General features: G+C 38.5%; 1 long non-coding RNA gene across 4 annotated transcripts in view; it reads right to left on the reverse strand.

Annotated features, from left to right (window-relative positions):
* The window catches only part of LOC121071076, a 150,533-nt gene that overhangs the window by 104,223 nt on the left and 32,305 nt on the right, over window positions 1-14,005 (reverse strand). Inside the window, exon 1 of one of the 4 annotated variants that reach the window (XR_005820367.1) lies at window positions 11,288-11,328. The exons of 2 other annotated variants lie outside the window; for them this stretch is intronic. This is a non-coding gene — a long non-coding RNA (uncharacterized LOC121071076). Of the gene's footprint in view, window positions 1-10,612; window positions 10,699-11,287; window positions 11,329-14,005 lie in introns of those variants that run through there. One more of the 4 variants, XR_005820366.1, reaches the window with a different exon arrangement.

A 14,005-nucleotide genomic window follows, 5' to 3' on the forward strand; every position in this document is an offset into this window, starting at 1 on the left:
GATCACAAGGTATATAAAAATGACCTTGGATCCTTCTTCCTTGTGACGAGTTGGAGAAATGCTATCTGTCTAGGACAGATGGTTTTCACCTGGGCAAAAGTGACAGAGTATGCATCTTCGCTGACATTTCATTAACTACAATTTAGAAATTCTTCCTTAGCCTTATGCATTTTTTTAATGCAAGTAAAGTTTACCTTGCTAATTGGTTCACTAAGTAGCACATCATTGTTATTAAAAGGAGAAATGAAAACTTGCTGACCTAACATCCATGGCTATGATTATTCTTGTCAATTATTTTACATTTGGAAAGCCAAACAAATGTTGTATATAAAAACTAAATACTGCATTTGGCATAACTTCAAATTAGCTGTCTCACCGTGCTTATAGCAAGCAAATTAAATGTCCTGAATAAGCATTAATCATCTTAATAGGCTAATTATTGTCAGTTAGCTATCAAATTACTTAGCTACTACACCTTGCAAAGAATTTGGGAAAAAGTGTTAGTAAGAAGATTCTGGCTACCTAAAAGCAAAAACCAAATATTAGAAGTTTTAAACAGTAAACATTTTTTAAAACAAATAAGTACTTATTTTGACTAGTTTGAACATTATTCTGGTTTTCTAACATATACACTTATTTCTCTGTACATTACATTTAATCCCAAACCATTTTTGTATTAAGATATCTTTGCATCTCTGTTATTTAAAAAGCCTCGGTGAGGTTTAAAACACTATTTATGTTAATAAACAGCTAATCTTTGTCTCCCTTAGCTAGGCAGATGGCTACCACAATACTTACAGATAGCAAGGAAGTTAAATGTTTTACACAGAACTAAATGTTTTAGAAGGGGTAAAGTACACATGAATGGAGAACCACTACTTGGAGCCAGTATGTTAGGACCTCAGAGTGTATATTTAATAAAGGAGTGATGCATTCTTGAATGTAAATGGATATCCAATGCGTACAAGGAACTGAAGCGCTTACATGAATACACAAAAGCCAATACATTCAGAATTAAGTCTCAAGCATTTAAAAGTCTCCTTAAAACAAATGTGCAGTCAGCTTTCAAGACAACTGTCTGGTATTTTTCTTCTGAGAGAAGGTTTCTCCCAGACGATTCACTTTTATCCACCCCCCTCATACCACATTTGTCTCATTTACTCAGAGGTTTCCCTAAGGTGCTCACTGCTGCAGGATTCTTACACTGTTGTTAATGTGTTCACCTTCACAGTGCCTCCAAGACTGGGAAGACACATTAGCCTTATTTACAAATGGGAACCCAACACACAGTGTGATTTCTACAGTGTCCCAGAGGAAATCTACCTCAAGAGTAGAGACCAGAATCTCATCTCCCTGACCACAATGGGATGCTCCAGGAGGTTAAAAACAGCTCTAAGTTGCACAGAAAACTTGCACAAAACCAGTAACAGCTCCAGGACACCCAAGTCTACCTTTACTGCCTCAACCACAAGACCATTTTGGGGCAGTATTTATGCACTTGTACTTTTCTTTCAAATAGCGTGTGTACCTCATTTTTTTCTGCTTCATAACATTCTGTCAATAACAGAGTTAAAGGGGCATGAAATACAATATCAAAGACAGGATGCCTCCACAGATAATACTAGGAAGAGAACAGTTAGCAAGGTATTGATTGGCAACCTCTTAGTTACTCCTAGGAGGTAAGAGCCTACCAGCCCACCGCTGCCAGGTAAGCATCCAGGGATCCCACAGGCCTTTCTGAGCACACCATCTCCCTAGGAACTCCAGTTTAGCACTCCTTCTACTGCAACCTCAGCATCTTTTAAGGCAATGACTGTTTCACAAGACAGTTACCCTTTCTGTTTAAACTTGCCTCCTTTGTACAAGCTTATAACTGGGTGCATCCAAATACATATTACAAGAAGGCCAAGTCTGTATGATATGAAGTGGTAAAAACCTAAGGACGTCCTCTCTCATAATTTACCACCAATCGTTGCTCACACATGTTCTTGGCCATATTTGTCATGCTTGCTGTCCAGCCACTGAGGATGACATTGAACACTGCCAGAAACAATCCCAACAGAATACCCTTGGAAGCATCCAATGCAATGAGGGCTCTCTGCTGAGATCTGCTCTCCAGCATCTGTCAGTGAGCCCATTTTCAGTTTCCTTGTTTCATACTGCAGCAACAATGCAAAGTGCTAGCATCCCTCTTAATCCAGACACAGCATCCAAAGTTCTTTGAAGCCTAAATACTCAATGTGTACACCATCCATTCATTAGATTCGTAATTGCATGAAGAAAACTGAAAGCTTCCCTGACAAGGTCTTTTCATCATAAAACTATGCTGACAGCCATAAAGCAAGCTCCCATTATGCAATTCTTTGTCTGCTGAATTCACTACCAACTTTTCCATTAGCTTACCTGCATTAATTGCAAGTTGACTCGTCTATACAAGTCAAAACCATTCTGCTTACAGTTCTGAACACCAGTACAATATCATCACTCCATGGTTTAAAATAAGTGCAAAATCACATACGTCAACAAACAGGTAAACCAGAGATCAGCTCAGCCAAGTCCTTTAGGACTCTTGCAGTGAGGTCATTTTAGAAAAGTTTTTTTAATGATTTTTTTTAGTTCAAGACTAATTAAACTACTAATTGAAGTTGTTCATTGCATTGACATGGCATTTGGACACAATACCATGTTTCTTTCAAAACATAGCATAAGTATTTGGAGGTTTTTTTTCAACCTTAATGATTCTATGATTCTATTTATTTGATCTTATCTGGTGGGTTTTTTTGGTTGGTTGTGTTGGTTTTTTGTTTGCTTTTTTTTTCCTCCAGTATAAACAATCTTGAAGTTTCCATCTGTTAAAGGATCTATACAGTTCTTGGGGCTCAGGGGATTTTTTCTTTGGGTCTCTAAATAAGCTAGAAAACCTATTGTCCTGGATACTGTCGGCAGGATCCCTCATGTCTTAGTTTTCCTCTTCAGTTTTTATACTTCATTACTTCTAGTTTATGAGAACTTAAATAGAGATATCAATAGACAGATAAGGGTATATATAGCTTAACTGATTTACTCCAAGGCTGCCTTCTATTTCTCTCTGATACAGAACAGAAATTCTGGCTTTTTCAGTCTCTGATACTCTTAAAATAACTCTCAATTTTCATTCCCATTTTTCTGCTTGCATTTTTCAATTTCCACTGCTTCTCAATGTAGCTTTGCCATTCTCCCCAGACTAAGATATTCCAGTTTAGAGCAGCCTGCCAAGAAAGTAAGATTTACAGCTAAGATGCATCTACTTTACCCCTTTATGGGAAGGCAGCATTTCAACTTCGAGCTCTGCTATGCGCCACCTGATGAGCACATAATCTTGGCATTAACAATGAGATCAGGATACCTCTGAGCACTGGTATTCCGTAACCTCAGGTACACTACCAGCTTCAGCCAGGTTGAGGTTTAGAGAACATCAACATTCAAACATCAAGTCACCACCAACAGTGGCAAATGACCTACCTAACTGCCTAGACTAATGAGACCACGGAGGCATTCTTCCATGATAATATTACTCTTTTTTTGCCTTGCAGTTTACTACTACTATGAGTTTGCCTAGTGATAATGGACTAAAGAGGAAGGAGATGTGACTTAAAAGAAAAAAGGTGTTTAGGAAGGAAAGGAAATAAATTTGCTCACCTGAAGGCCTTAAAGCAAATCTTCCAGATGAGGATCCCATTTTCATTTGTTAATATAGCTCTGAATGTAAATAATTCTCTTTTGAACAAGTTTATGTCAGAAGACACTCAAGAAAAATACAGCTGAGGGCTAACCTTGCTCCCTCACTCACCCACACAGGCACACACAATTTTTGATAATAAAATATTTTTAGTTCATTTTAGATCAAAAGTCAGTCACTGCTGAATGTCTATGCTAAAATACATATTGCAAAAGCCCTGTAAGAAATGAGTAGGTTTACAGTGTCATTGCTGCTGAAATGAATGTGAAATTGAATGTAGCATGTAGTTTCAGAGACTTTCTGCAGGGAAAAGAAATAGAACCAAGAGAACTGTGGAATATTTTGTCATAAAGAAGTTGCCCCTTTGTCTTGAGTAGCTGTGTGTACTCATGAAATCGCCTGGACATGGCAAATACTAGTACTTGAAGTGATCAAATACTTCTACCCTAAAGACAAGGCTTCCCTATTGCAAATTATGTTGAACTACAGAGAATCCATTAGATAACAGCTGAACAAATCCCAAGTCCATCCTGCTCACGTACCTCAGCATGATCCTTTTTATCTTCTCACAAGAAATAAGTTTAAGTAATTATATAAATTAAACCATCTCTTTTGATAAATTTATCATTATATTACCTTTTTTAAAAATCCATTCTGAATGCACAAAATGGATTTATGAAGGGTTAAGGAATATTTTGCAATAGCTGTTAGAAACTATTACAATTCGAAGGACATAATCTTCTTGCTGCTCCAGTAGAACTTGATCTCAATAGGAGGAATGATGTAAGATGATGTGGGAAGATACAGAAAACAAATATCAATAAAGCATCAATTTGATAAAATCTCCAGAATAACTTTTCCCATCATCTTAAGTATCAGGAATCTCAACAGTAGTTTTCCCACTTGTTGAACTGGTCAGACAAAGTCATGTAAGACCTGACTGGGTTTTTGAAATATCAATGCAACCACACAGTTATAGGCAGTACCTAAAATAGAACTGTAACACCAAGCCATTTAATAAGATATTTTTTAATTCCTCAGTCTATTATGCAATGCACACTGGAAGAATTGCTGCATACTTGGGCAAAGTACATTGATAAGATGGACATATCCACTGATCAATGATTTGTTGAGTATTACGTGTGTTCAAGTAGTAAAATACACTCCAGCTGTGCTTAGTAGCTCCTGGGTGATATAAAATAGTAAGTATTCATTATGACCTTTAGTCAGCAGCTTAATGGTAATACTAATGGACCTGCAATAAAATTTAGCTGACATACTGCTTAAGAATATTCTTAGACTATTTTGTGGCATTAAGTTGGCATATGTAACTACATTTAAGCTCTAGATTAAATAACAAGTTTTCAATTATGAATAAATCTTACAGCTAAAAGAATTTTGATAGGTTTTGATGTGACAAAAATACCTGGTCACAAAGAACACTTTCTAGTTAAACACTAGCATTTGAATTTTAGCAAATAGGGCTCACATTCTCAGATACTGAAGCTTAGCATGAATCTTACTGTTTATGTAAATGGCAGCCCATGAGGAAGCTTGGTTTTTACAGACTCAGCCTGATACAACCAACACCACAAATGCGCTACCCATCACAACAGAGGCAAGGTGGTCAGGCTGCTGTGTTCAGTCTTACCAAACAACCTTCCAGAAGAACCCAACCTTTTGTAACAGCGAGATTTCTTCATCACAATTGCCCACATCTGTGGTGCCATTTAGCAGAGACTTCGTTATCCACTGAGACCCCACAGTCTGACCCTGACATCTTCATCTCAGCCACCTTTGCTTCTCTTAGGATTTTACCAAACAACTGAGTGGCGTCTTCTCAGAATACCATGTGCATACTGTCACAGACTGATAGAAGAACTTAATAAAACTTGCTTTAACTACAAGTATTATAGGTCTGGCCTTCTTCAATTGCTACCTCTCCTTGTCACCATGACCTTTAAAATCTTAGATTTTCTCATTATTTGCTCCCACCTCTCTCTCAAATATATTCTACATATGCTCCAGTAATTTGTGTTACGCATTCTTGGGTTTGGATCACCTCCATATTTGCCGCCCTGCTTAACCCCACAGTTAAAAAAAATCTCAAACACTCTTCTAAAGATGTTTAGTTCTCTGTCCCAGCTTCTGGGTAGCATATGAAAGAGCCTTGCTTCTGTTACACTGAAGTTCAGAGATTTCTGGTTCTGAGTTGGATATTTCTGTAAAGTGACAGACATGGACTGATCTGGTACGGATGCACCTACCCACCTAAAGACCAGAGTTAAAGAGATTTTTTACAGCTTCAGGATAGCTTTCTGCAGAGAAGCCGAATAAATTATTGAAATTGCAGTCTCTACATAACCATAGATATGAAAGCAACAATAATTTACTTTTAGACAGCTGAGTGGAAAGTACATTTTCTTCCAACTTCCTACTTTACCCTAGGATTTTATGTCTCCATACAGTACAAAACCCTATTCATTATTTCCAAATTTTCACATAGGTCTTTCTTGTAATGTTTTATCTGCATATTATTATTTTAGGGACACGTCTCTTTCAGAATACGTTCACACGTCTGTTATCCTTCTAGCAGCATCCTCCATTCTTCCTTCTGGTATCACAGCCTACATCAGCCCTACATTAAATCTAAACTAAGGCAAGCACCCAGCAAGTGTTACTTTATTTTTATACTATATAATATAAATACATCTTTTTCTCCTACAAAACTCCATTTAAGAAGTGTTTGGAAAGACCTGATCAATCTAATTTGGATACAACTCCCAGTTTTACACTCCTGCGCTTGCCCTTCTGAGCATTCAGCAGTGTACCTGTCTGCTGTGATTCTGGGTTGTCTTCTACACACATTTGCACTAACAAAGTGTAATTTTTAAGGGCTTACATTCACAAACATCCCAATAAAGCCACTGACACCAGTTTTATCCTTTAAGTTCCTGGTGCTACTGTTTATTCATGTACAGGGCAAATGTAGTTGGGGGCATGAATCCATATTATTTGCGCATATTGAAATGCTAAAGTAGATCTTATTGGAAGGGATTTAAAGAAAAGGGTAGTCACAAAAACATTGACTTGGGGGCTGCAAGAGAACGATACTGAAAGACAAAGTTTTTGCTACAGTATTGCCTATGAAACCAGAACAAGCCAATGCATACAGCTAATAAAAAGAATAAAATTTTCCAGGAAGGATTTTTTTAAAGTGTTGAAAACAGGCTTAACTTTGTTCCCACACAAGTCTTACCACTGACTTCAATAGCAATAAAGCTAGGCTAATATCAAGTCCTTTTTAAAATTCTGTCTGTTGTATCCCAGCTTTAGCTACAAAATCACTGCGGAAATGATGGGTTGTTGAGGCACTATCACAACTCCTGGGATATGCAGCTGAACATTATTTCCCCTCAGAGACTAAGGGAGATGGTAGTAGAAGGCAACTTGCAAAAGCAAGATCACAGGGGTACCAACAGCTCAGATGGGCCAGGAGACAGGGTAAACACAACCACGGTACCAGCCTCCTCCTTACTTCCCTACAGGGCATTTCACTTTCCCTGGGATAGGAGAGACTGAAGCAGTCCCATACCAGCCACCCACTTACCAACAAAATACCAGGCTCTTATGACAAATTTATGTCCTTTTTGCAAGCAGAAGGCATGTTACACATACTACTATAATGCAGTTTATTTTGTGCCACGTGACAGAGATAGATAGTAATAAACAATATTGTCTCCATAGCTGTCATAGGGAGCGAGGACTGTAGTTTCCAAATCCCAGCCTACAAAGTAAAGGTTGCATCTACTGTGCAGTTCTCAGAAGCTCTGGCATAACCTAGAAATACCCAAGCCAGCAGTAGAAGCAGCAAGTTCATTCCAGCAGCAGAAACTCAACTGAATTTGGTGAGAAATGACTGCCATCATACACATACCCAAACAAGAGAGTCCGTGTAGAGAGCGTGCATTTCCATTAACGACACACAGATGTCTCTTACCCACGATACACACAGTGGGAGCAGTGGAAGGAAAGATGCTCTCAAACTTCACTGATGCTAGAAAAGCCCCATCTCCAGGAAGCATCACGCAGGATATATCTCACAGGCAACACTATACATTATACATGCTGCTGCTTAGAGGATCATGATACAAATTTTTGCTATTTTATTTCTCCTCCAAATAACATGTATCAGAATGCACGTTGGTTTTATAGGTGACTGGTTAGCCAGCACACTGCAGAGGCTAAGCACAAGCCTGACTGTAACCTTGCTCCTCTGTGCAACCTTCTCAGCACAGGCCAGATGGGGTTTTGCCTTCCTATGGCGGTATGCAAAGCTGGGAAGCAGACCATAAGCATCTATGTCTCTGATAAGCACCTGTAATAATACAGATGCATTCCTGTGAAAACAAGGCTATGTGCAGGGTCCATGCTAAACAAAACAGTGCCTACCGTCTCTGCTAAGAGTAAATTACTCAGCTCACACACTTCCCACCACAGTTTCTTTTGAGAAACACCCACGTACAGTATTGCTTTGAATTGTTTTCTCTTTTTCCAGATCAGCTGCTAGAAACTCACCCATTTTCCATGCTTTCAAAGTTTTCTTCTTCTGCAAAGCGAAGGCATTATCATCTAGTCTTTAAACTAATTAACTATCCCTTTTAGCTATAATTTCTCTTCATATAAAACATTTGTAAAAGGTCTGTTTTTCCCCATGCCCTCTTTTCTCTCTTTTGGCTCTTCATTATGACCATGCCTAATTGTGATGAGCTGTCCACCATTTACTCTACAGGATTGTATAGAGCTTTGTAATGTGCCTGCCACTGATGTATTTACAATTGGAAGCAGTTAACTCTTTAGTCTTGCTTCCTTGTTCAAAACAATGAACCTCATGAAGGAACTAGCACTTAGCCCCAATTAAAGATTTTTAAAAGTCTCTATTTTAAGCCTGAGTACTCCAAATTAAGCATTTGTCAAAGGCCTGGTCACAGCTCCAAATGGAGAGAGGGAAAACCTACAGAGGAGAAGAATAAGACTATCACATCAGTTAGGGTGAAAGTTCTTCTCAATCAGCATCTTAACCATGTAATCAGTATGGGATCTGTTAAGTCTGCCTTGTCCATACAAGCCTGCTGTTCCCTCTTTGTCAGCACTGCTATCAAACACTAAATTCACTGATATTCATGATTTCTTTCCTGAAGAGAATCTAACTCAGTGGTTAAAACGGAAGGGGTGGTATGATACAAATATGAAACCACCTCTTCTTTCTGCCTTAGGAATTCTAGCATTTATGCATCATGGAAGTTTCTCAGAGTGGCTCTTGACATAAACCCAGCATAATACATTAATACATCAGGAGAAATGACTCTCTTCTACTTCTCTTTCCAGTTAAGACACCACACCCAAGAGCCATTAGCAGTTTCCCCAGTTCCAAGAGTATTTTCCCCAGCATACAGCAAATCTAAATGCTAGCTCCTTCCCACTCCAATTTCAGGGAAAACTCCCTCAAAATTATATGAGAGAGTTTTAAGACCCCATATATTTGAATATTTTTATTATTTTCTTATAAACAACGTGGATCTCCATAGTTCACATCTATGGACAAACATGAATTAATGGTTATTATACCTCTTGATCAGCTTTCCACTGAACACTGATCGTAACATGATGAATGATTCTCTTCCTAAAGAAAACAGAACATTTGACAAATGCTGCATATGTGAATGGACAGACACCCTTCTGAGCAAAACTGTCCATATGTTAGTAACTTGATATTGACTGTATGTCAAAAACAGACCCATTTAAAACTTCTGTGCAGTGCTGACAAACCATGTCATTGAATGTCTTCTTGTCTTACACATTTTCTTTCTGCTAAGGATCTCTTTGCAGGTTGAAGGAACATAGCTTCAGAATACAATTACATAATGGGCAACTAATATCTACACTAAGCAAAGACAGAAAGAAGAAAAGGACACAATTTACACCTATAAAGATGAAATTGTAATGAAATCTTCTGATGTATGGAAGAATTATGGAAGAATTGCTGAAAAACTGAAGCTTTATTTCGAATCCGAGTCATATCAGGTAAGTTGAGGCAGCATAGCCACACACCTTTGCCACAGATCACATTTCCTCAAAAAAGACAAACTCAATCACACAATGCTTGTTTTGTAACACTTGGAGATTAAGATATTAAAGCAATATTTATAGTGGTGCTTACTTTAAGAAGTAGATCGCATATATTTTTATACAAAAAATACCTCACTTCCAGCTGGATTCCTGGATTTTTGTCTTTAAGCTGTATAAAACTGCTAAATTACAGTCACTGTAAAGTTACATGCCATAAAAGCTCTTTTTTTTTTTTTTTTAAATAAAAAAAATGTAGTACTTTCCCCAGTTTGATCACACTGTTTGCATGCTGCCTGTCCAGGACCTGACTTGCACATGGGTAAAAGCAACAGACAGAAAAACAGAACAGCACGTGAACTGAACATCAAACTACACTTACCTCCATTCCCCTGAAGGAACCAGGAGAACACTAACACAGCATATCTGAAGCTCAAGCACTTCTAAAAAAAAAAAAAAAAAGAGGAATTACTTTAAAATAAGAGATACTACGTGAGGCTAGCCTCTTCCTTTTACACTTCCCCCTTAACTTATTTGTTTATTCTGTTGTAACTGCTGTCAATAGTGTCAGGAACTAAGGTGACAGAATTATTCCTGCACGTCAGCATAACCTGCTGTCCTGGGAATTAAAACCAAAAGCAACAAGGACCAAAAAACATCTAAGTTTTGTTACCCTAGCAGCTTTCATAAGGGAGCACCCCAGGCAGAATGACTTCCTAACACAATGACTCCGCTACGTTTATTGCATTCCCACCTCTGTTTACCCACCTGAGGAAGGTCCACACAAAACAAGAGCTTGTCTACAACCACAGACTGCAGCAGTTCCTCTTTCACTGTTCCTCACAGTAGGTAAAACATTCAGTAAACATCATACCAAGTGCAAGAAGTGTTGTTCAAGTTTTAAGACTAATCATGAACGTTTATCTGCTCAGAGAAGTGGTCTAAGATACCTCTTTCCTCCTTCTCTAATTTATTCTGACAACTCTGAACACCAGACCACTTGCTCACTAAGCATAATTAGGTCCCAATTATCCCCACTCATCCCTTTGCACTCCCTAGAACCACTTACATGTTCAATCAAGGAGTTGACACAACCACCCACCAGCAGAAAGCCAAGCCTCTTGGCTATAAAATTAACCCTTCATTCTTGGATACTAAACTCTCAAGCAGCATTTAATATACAAGTAACCATTGCACATGTTTTGCATCAAACCTACCAAAAGCCACAAGCCCTTAGAAGTTAACTCTCCTTGAAGATACACCATACACATGTAATAGTTGCCAGCTTCTTCCTTATCAGAAGCCAACCCCCAGACAAGTTATAGCCCTTAAAAGAAAAAGGGAAAAAGCTAACTTCTATCTTCACATAAACTTTCCAACCTACAGAAGAGGTACAGTGGACTCCCAAGCCCTGACTGCATAGCTATTCCAAGGCCAACAAACCTTTTACAGCAGACAACAAACCCCTTCCTTCCTACTGCAATTCCTACCCCCCAGGAAATCAACTTTTATCCAGCACGCAGGCAGGCTGTGCCCCTGTGCTCAATTATTGACCAGCTTGATCAGATTTCTCAGCTGTTAGGAATAACTGATAAGAGTAGCACATCAGCTGTTCTCCAGCTTTCAAGGGAGAGCTGTGTATTTTCTACATTCTCTTTTTGAAGGGCGAGAGGGCACAGTTTCTGGGTTTGAATCCTTCGAGTTCTCTATTTCTTCCTCTTCCTTATTCCATTTAGGAGAAATGGATACTGGAAACTATTCTAACCTGAACAGTGTCCTGGGAGAAAACATACAATGCAGCCATGCCATTTGGCACTTGCAAAGCAAACAAAAAACCAAACCCTTAATTTTCAGCCAGGGAAATAGGTTTTCTTCTAGCCTACAGAAAAGCAATATATTTCCAGTTTTTAGGTTTTAGAGACAGTCTGCGCTAAACAAAAGGGTGGATTTTGTTTTGAAAATAGCTGTTGTTCTTCATTTGTGTAAATGAATAAATACCCCTCTTTTTAGAGCACAGCATGCTCTATGTGAGCAGGCTGAGGTATTGACCACAGTGCAATACTACCTGGCGAAGCAGTGCTCACAGAAAAGAGGAGCAGAATGCGCACCTATAGGAAATTGTCTGCATCAAATTCATTTCACATTAAAATTTTTATGAATAATATTTTCATAACCCCCTTGGTTTCCAATATGTTCCAATTATGGTTGTGACAGCCCAAGAAAACTGAACTTTTCTACACAATTCTCACTAATATGGCCTGCTACTTGGTCTTATTGTTATTAGAATAATTTGCTCCCAAGTTCTGAAATGAACTCTGTACCCAAGTAATTAAAGCTCTTAAAGTTTCTAGTCCTTTGTTTAAAGAATTCGTCCTTGTGCTCTCTATGCCCCATCAGCTACCTAATTAGCAGAGCCTTTGCGTGATTAAAAATTCTCACAGAGATTCTGCTGGATATTTGCCTCTCTTAATGAGTGTTTGTGGACAGCTGGGAGCGGGAGCTGGTTCCCTCCTCCCAGGACCTCCAATGAATTCTGCAGACCTCTGTCAGGGCCCAGGAGTGAAAGCTGTCATTTTAGTAATGTGGATAAAAATTGGTCAAAAGCACTGTGGTCCTTGAGGAATGAAAGGCCTTGAAATATAAATGAAGATGAATATTCATATTTGGTTCAATAAGTGCCAACTATTAATATACATGTCTGTCAGTAAGAAAAGTCAGAACTTATTCAATTGTGCCTGGCATAATTTGGCTCCTAATTCACAATTATCCTCCTATTCTTTGCATTACTTTGCAGTTAATTTTTTTCAGCTAAAAACTTGCAGGAAAATGAAAGCATCGCTATTTCCACAAAAATAAGTAATCTTTTCTGTCCTTCTATTAAAAATCACCTGTGGCTTTTTCACACACAATTCTGACTGTCTTGCTCTGATTTTTCATATCTTGTTCTCCTTCAATATCAGCTTTCAAAATGGCCCATCATATATTTCATACTCTGGAATTATACCAACTTTCTTTATAGAAATTCTCATGAGATTCCATATCCCCCTCCACTTTATTTCCAACCCAGTTCTAATTTCATATCTGTTATGATTTTTAAGGATTTCTCAGTTTTCAAGGACTGTAACATTAAATTGAAATAAGGTGGTTTTGTGGGGGGGTTGTTTTTTTGTTCTGCTGATGGTGAGGTGTTTTGCTTGTTTGGTTGGTCTGTTTTTAAAGTGTGGTATGCCTGTTTTTGGGAGGAACGTCTGAAGACACTGAAGAAATGTTGTCCTGTTTTTATTATTAGCAATAGACTGTTGATTTCTGAAATGGAAGACCAGGATTACGGAAAAATCCTAGAAGTATTCAAACTAGGCAATCCAGCTTCACAGGAAAGTGATCTCTTATTCAGTGACATTTGCGAAATTAGAGCTAAGTAATTTTCCTAATCAATATATTCCCATTTATCACTTTGCCCAAAGCCCATGTGCACAGGAACCAACATACATATTAGACACTGCTGAAATCACTTAGTTCTTAGAAGAATAAAAAGTACCGGAGGAAACATGGCAAAGTGGGATTATCGCTTGGTTTATGAAATTATGATGATCTGATCAAACCAAAACCTTCTGTATATGAGGAGCTATATAGATCAAATGCAAACAAACTGAAATATATTTGGAGGGGGAATGTTGGGAGGAAGCAGTGAGGACGGCATTCATTTGTTTCTTTTACCATGGTATTACAGATCACCTTACCGAAAAAGAAGCCTAGAGATAAAACTACCACAAAACCTGCTACGTCACCAAAAGGTTACAGAGAGGCCACACACTGATTTAATTCAGCTTTACACAGGAAATCTAACAGGACCAGATCCTGCAGAGACATGCTTTGCTGAACGACAGAGGAACATTTATTGTTTTAAACTTTACTTGGTCAGGTTCCTGCTGACTTGTAATGGGAGTTTGCCCGAGTAAGGCATAGGTAGGAATCAGAGAGGCTATAGCCTAAGGAACAGCACCTTGAGAGAAGGCTGTGAAACACCAGATTCATCATGGAACGAAACCAGCACATAAGAGGAGAAAAGAGGTCCTGGGTGTTCTGACACAAGCGACCAAATTCTTCTCTCATTTATAATGGTCCCAGCCCATTAGCTTCAAGGTGGAACGTCTGGGAAGC

This window comes from Cygnus olor, chromosome 5, assembly GCF_009769625.2.
Source record: "Cygnus olor isolate bCygOlo1 chromosome 5, bCygOlo1.pri.v2, whole genome shotgun sequence".
Lineage (NCBI taxonomy): Eukaryota > Metazoa > Chordata > Aves > Anseriformes > Anatidae > Cygnus > Cygnus olor.